Source organism: Adiantum capillus-veneris, chromosome 18 (genome assembly GCF_014529385.1).
Source record: "Adiantum capillus-veneris isolate H3 chromosome 18, ASM1452938v2, whole genome shotgun sequence".
NCBI lineage: Eukaryota > Viridiplantae > Streptophyta > Polypodiopsida > Polypodiales > Pteridaceae > Adiantum > Adiantum capillus-veneris.
In genome coordinates this window covers 61,148,357-61,154,247 of record NC_140948.1, presented here as the reverse complement: position 1 = coordinate 61,154,247, position 5,891 = coordinate 61,148,357, and the positions used below count along the sequence as shown (strand labels likewise).

Sequence of the window (5,891 nt, the reverse complement as noted above, 5' to 3'; positions counted from 1 at the left end):
GTTTCTCCACGATAGGCCGTGAGTTGAACTAGATCGTTGAGTAAGGCATGGGAGTAGCTGGCTTCAACAAACACAGAGGTACTCACAATGTACGTGCAAGGCCGTTGCCGTTGTCTGAATTTGTGAGCACAAATCTCATCTCTCTCTCTCTCTCTCTCTCTCTCTCTCTCTCTGTTTATAGCCTAATACGAACATGCAAGGCAATGACTTCGTTCTCTCTCTCTCTCTCTCTCTCTCTCTCTCTCTCCAGAGTAGTTGACAGAGGATCGATATTATAAAGGTCATGTTAATGAAGCTGGGCGGCAGGTTCAGAAGGGGGATTTGGAGGGTCACAACCTGCACAACTTCCATCCACATCATCCAATATGGGAGGCGGCTAAGAGAATCCTGATGGGCAAGAGGAGCTGCTAGCAGCACCAGCTCCAGCTGTACTGCATGGGTTGGCACTTGATCCCTCCTCCTCCTCCCTCCCTCTCTCTCTCTCTCTCTCTCTCTCTCAATCTCAAATCAGTGGAAGCTGGGACAAATGAGCGGGACGGTGCCAGCTAAAATTAGATCAGTCACTCAAAGAGCTCTTGCACTCCGTAATTAATCGACCCATCTAAAATGGCTCTTTGCTCATGCTGTTGGGCACTAAGGGGCCGGGCAGTGGCAGTGGGTAGCCTCTAAATCAGTTGATTCGCACCATGTCCTCAACTGTGTGGGGGAAAAAGAGGCTAATCTTCAGCATCGTTGCATCCCAGGACGCCACCAGATGCCTGCTCTGCCCAACAGAGTCGTCGCGATATATATACAACACCATTCAAAACACAACAAAATGAGTCCACTGGAGTTAGTGAGTCCAAGAGCAATATGAAGGCTGGCGAGGTGGCAGAGTACTGGGGAGTCATGCCTTCTTCTATTAATGATTTAGACTTCAGGTTAGGTGTCAGTTCTTCTGCTACATGAGATGGTTGCAGCTGAAACCATAAAATACTATAGCCTGTGCACCGCGCCCCTTTTGTTGGAGGGCCACATGGCATATTCTGCTTGCTATGGCCAGTGTACCTTGTGGCCATGATGACATTGAGCACTCCACGAGAAAGAGAGAGAGAGAGAGGCCACCGGAGGCGGCAGGCCGTACTACAAGCATATTATAAAGACAAGGGTTCCATCCAACTGGCTCCAAATGCTTGAAGCCATGGATGCCCCTTCCTTTCTCTTCCTCTTCCATCAATTCACGTGGGTTGCCAATCATGAGCTTCCTTTGGCAATGTGGGCTACACACAATTCTAGCTACGTCATTGTGGGATGCTTGCAATGGTGGGGGCTACCTTGAACTCCTAGAAATGTGGGGGGTGATGGGCGTTGCTTTGAATGCGGGATGCCAAGCCCTACCTTGAACTACGGGCTATCAACAAGGGGGTTTTAAACAATGCTAGCTCTGTGCCTGCAACCGTCATGGGCTACCTTGAACTGCGGGCAACCATGAGGATAATGGGCACTGTCTTGGACGTGAGATGCTAGGCCTTGCCTTGAACTGCGGGTAAACCTATCAAAGTTTCTTATTGCAAAAATGGCATGCTAAACTGGAAGGCCGTCCAAATAGGGTCGACCTTCCCACAGAGCAAGGTTGTGCAGGGTCATATAAACTGTAGCCCCAAAACTTGAGAGCGATGAGAAAATGTTCTAGCTCCATGCGAAAGATCCTATAGCAATTATGCACGGCAAGCGTAGCATGTGGAGGACGTTGTGGGATTTTTGTGAGATGAGAACCTCTCTCTCTCTCTCTCTCTCTGCACCACATGGCAGCCAGTGATCAACAAATCACCATAAGGGAAAATGGAGCCATGCCATATTAACCCTTTGATGCATGGATGAAGTGGGTAGATGATGCATCACCCCTTCTTAGCAAGGCTGCAATTGATTTCAAGGAGAAATGAAAATGTTTTTCGGTTTTGTTAGTGTTCGATGAAGCCATGCACTTGCTTAACCAGCATACTGGTAACCCTTATTTAAACTCATTCATCCCTATTAGGAGATACACACAAGCAATGCCAGTATATGGTTTGTGTATGTTGGTGTTCATTGGTACATCATTGCAAGTAAGTACTTCTACATATAAGGCATGGGATGACCCGTCTGACAGGGTGGCCAAGGGTGCCATTAAACTAGCCCTACCAACATGGTCATCTTTCACAGAATATACTTCATAGAGCGATTGATAGCAGTTCTTTAAGTCTACAAGATTGTTTGAGAACATTGTGAACCCCGAGTGGTATGTGAGATATGGAAGACCTTTGTGGTGTGCGTAGTTCAGAGTGACATAGAGGGCCAAGAGGGCTCAGATGATGCAGCCCACTGAATTAGGATTATTTGAGAAGGAAGTCAACCTAAATGGTTTTTTGAGAGAGAGAGAGAGAGAGAGAGAGAGAGAGAGAGGGAGAGAGAGAGAGAGAGAGAAATCTATATAGAGAGTGGTAAGCTAGAAGAAAAGAGATGTAGACTTAGAGAGAGAGAAAGAGAGAGGGAGAGACTTCTTACCTATGAGAGTATAGCGAAGGACAAGAATCCTAGAGAGAACGGATAAATCAAGACTTAGAGAGAGAAAGATAAAAGAAAAGAGAGTGAATAAGAGAGAGATAAGAGGTCTAAATAGAAAATAGAAGATTGAAATGCAAAAAAACTTGATGGCAAGAAGTTGTGGATGTTGGCGGCGAGGGCTCTCTCTTTGTCTCTCTCTATGTGTGTGTGTGTGTGTGTGTGTGTGTTGTCTCAAGGCGCTGTAGTAGCTCTCTTAAATGTTTTATTTTCTCCTTTGTATCAATCTCTATTTATCTATGTATAACTATTTAAATGTTTTATTTTCTCCTCTGTAACAATCTCTATTTATCTCTCTATAACTATTTTAGCATTCATATAAAGCTAAAATAATGCCTTGAGCCAAAGGTCTAGAGAGAGAGAGAGAGAGAGAGAGAGAGAGAGAGAGAGCATTTAAGATGGCACCTTTATACACAATATAGCTAAAAAATTTCACATAGCACCGTTGAAGGCGACGCCGTTGTACTAGTTTGAATAAAATGTAGAAGTTGTCAATATGTGCCAACGATTTTCAAAAAATCGTTAAATCCACGAATCTGGCAAGATGCTGCATGGCGCACATGTTTGGGCTATGACTCGAGGAGCATAAATCAACGAGCATATGCAGGGAAGGATGCAAGCAGAGAGACGACGAGCAAAGACAGGCAGGTAGCGAGAGGCGACTAGCCACCAGAGGAGTCTTAACTTTTTTTTTATTGAATACCCTATTCGAAGATTGCATCAGGCATGCCTTGATGAGCTGCTGGTTTACAACGTCATAGTACTGTACGTTCCTCTTGTGCGGTCGGGTTCAAAACTCTACCATCGTCTTTTGAGAAATGGTTAATAGAGACTTAGTTAATGAGGCATTGAAGGAATCTCCAAAAGTATCTGTCCAATAAAATAAAAGATGAACGAGTACGTCATTTATTAAAAAACAAGAAGTCAAGAGCCTCTTAAATGAAAGGACCCAGTAATAAATTTCAGTGCTTCACAAAGGTCAGATGTCCTCAAAATGGTAAACAAATATATATGTCTAGCTCTCGACTTCATTAAGGCTTGTTTTAGAAAGTAAAAAAATAGCATTTGCATAATTGTGCGAATGTTTTAGGGGACCATAATTAGTGTATTATTTGCAAATTCTTTGCAATGTTGAATTCGACCAGCTTTGTTACATATAATCTAGAGAGAGAGCGAGAGAGAGAGATTGATGCTAATTGGGTCTCTGGGTAGAGAGAGAGAGAGAGAGAGAGAGAGAGAGAGAGAGAGAGAGATATTGATGCTAATTGGGTCTCTGCTATGTCGAAGGTCAAGACCATATTTATCAAGTGACTTAACCTACTGACTAGCTGTATGCTGGGTTAAGGCCTCAAGAAAATGGCTAAGATTAGCCTGTGATGAACCCTCGTCACAGAGTACTGCTTCCCTCACAATCCTTTGAAGCTGAAGAGAGTTCTCTCTCAAAGCCTCACCATCACCACCCATCAACTTCACAATCACTCTCTACCTCCTCTCTCTTCACAAGGATGGTGCCCTCCTCTGTGAGCTCCCTCTTGAAGCTGAGCGCCACGCGCCAAACATCCATTATGTATTTCGCATTCATCTGCTGCTCCGAGAACCTGCCAGGCCAAGCAAGCATCGGAACACCGCCACTAATCCCTTCGAGGATGGAGTTCCATCCGCAGTGCGTGAGGAATGCGGCGACGCTCCGATGCGATAGCACTAGTAGCTGAGGAGCCCATGACACAACCAATCCTCTATGCCTAGTTCTTTCTTTGAAGCCTTCTAGATTTGCAAGGGTTGCTCCATCCACATCCGCTCGGAGAACCCATAAGAATGGATGGCCACTCGCCTCCACTCCGGCGGCCACTTCTTCCACCTACAACAAAGTCGTGGTAGACAACATCATCATCATCATCATTATGAGGCTTAGAGACATCATCATTATCAGATCATCAACTTTGTCCTAGACAGAAACATCATCATCAATGCCAGCATGCAAATTTACCTGTTCTGTTGCCAAGTGAACTATGCTGCCGACTGATATGTACAACACAGATCGATCCTCCTGCTTGTCTAGCCACTCTTTGCAACCCATACCCTCGGTCCAGAGGCTCGTCCCCACCGCCGGCGCCATATGCATCTGCCCAGAGAAGAATGCTGGCGGAAGCAAGGGTCCCACCGGCCAAAACTTCGCACCCTTGCACTCTTGAAACATATGCACGGCCTCTGTGTCGAGCTCATATGTGGTGTTTCTAAGGTGCCATTTTGCACGCGGCGGCACGCCTGAGCTGAATCTCCGGAGAGACCATTGAAAATAGAATTCGGTCGGCGATCCGTTGGCAGAGTGGAAGAAAGACGGCAACTCGCAGGCTTTCAATGGGTGCAAACCAGGAATGCAGTCCACCAATCGTTGGGTTGAGTCACTACTCATACCTGCTGACATCCATATCCAACTCTTTGAAAGTTAGCAGGCCAAAGCAAAAGAAGCTTAATGCTTTGAGATGTACATGGAGCTTACAATTGACAGGGACGATGCCCTTGGCAACAAGAGGGGATATAGAGCAGTAAGCCAAGCTACCATGGGCTGGGGTAGTCCACAAGGCCACCCACGGCAAGCGGACCGCATCAGCAATATCCGCCATCCAATAGAAGTAGCTATCTGAAATGATGCACGTAATGGGGGGCTCTGACAGACCAGAGGAAGCTTCAGACACCAAGTCCTCGATGAACGTCTGGAGTGGCTTGTGTAGCGCGTCAATGGCTGCTGCGCATTCCTGAATGCGGCTGTCGTTAAGGCAGCCATGGTTTGGCGGAAGGCCGTCGGGAATGCTGAGAAGCTTCAATCCAGGGACGGCGAAGAGATCTTGGGATTGTCCATTGGCTGTGATGAGGTCATGGTTGAATTGGGTGTTGATGAGGGTGATGTTTGTGAACCCTCCGGGCTCTTGCAGGAGCTTCAAGGCGAGCCGGACTATGGGGTCGATGTGGCCCTGCGCAGGAAAGGGTATTGCGATGGCATGAAGCTTGCGGCTGGAGGCAGACGGCGCCATGAAACCTTGTATTGAAATCGGACGCTGCGTATGGTTAGTTTAAGAGACTGACTCCGAAAGGCGTAGCTCAGTTGCTGATGCCTTTGATATGTAACCCCAAGGTTCACAAACCTAAGATTCCCAAGGTTTGTGGGTTCGAGGCTCACGGGCTGTGTGTATTCTCCTCCCCTATTTCGGGGGGGCGGGGGTTCCAGGGTTGCCCCTCGATACATTTATAAATACATGATATGTGTATAGTTTCTCTCTACTACCTTCCTCGTGTTGATGGTAAAAAAAAAG

General features: G+C 46.5%; 1 pseudogene across 1 annotated transcript; it reads right to left on the bottom strand.

Annotated features, from left to right (window-relative positions):
* Positions 1 to 3,701: 3,701 nt before the first annotated feature.
* Positions 3,702 to 5,650, bottom strand: LOC147435750 (UDP-glycosyltransferase 85A1-like; annotated as a pseudogene). The gene is made up of 3 exons (XR_015185049.1): positions 5,081 to 5,650; positions 4,568 to 4,995; positions 3,702 to 4,438 (listed from the first exon to the last, which is right to left on the bottom strand). The product of XR_015185049.1 is annotated as a UDP-glycosyltransferase 85A1-like (transcript).
* Between the last annotated feature and the right edge of the window lie 241 nt (positions 5,651 to 5,891).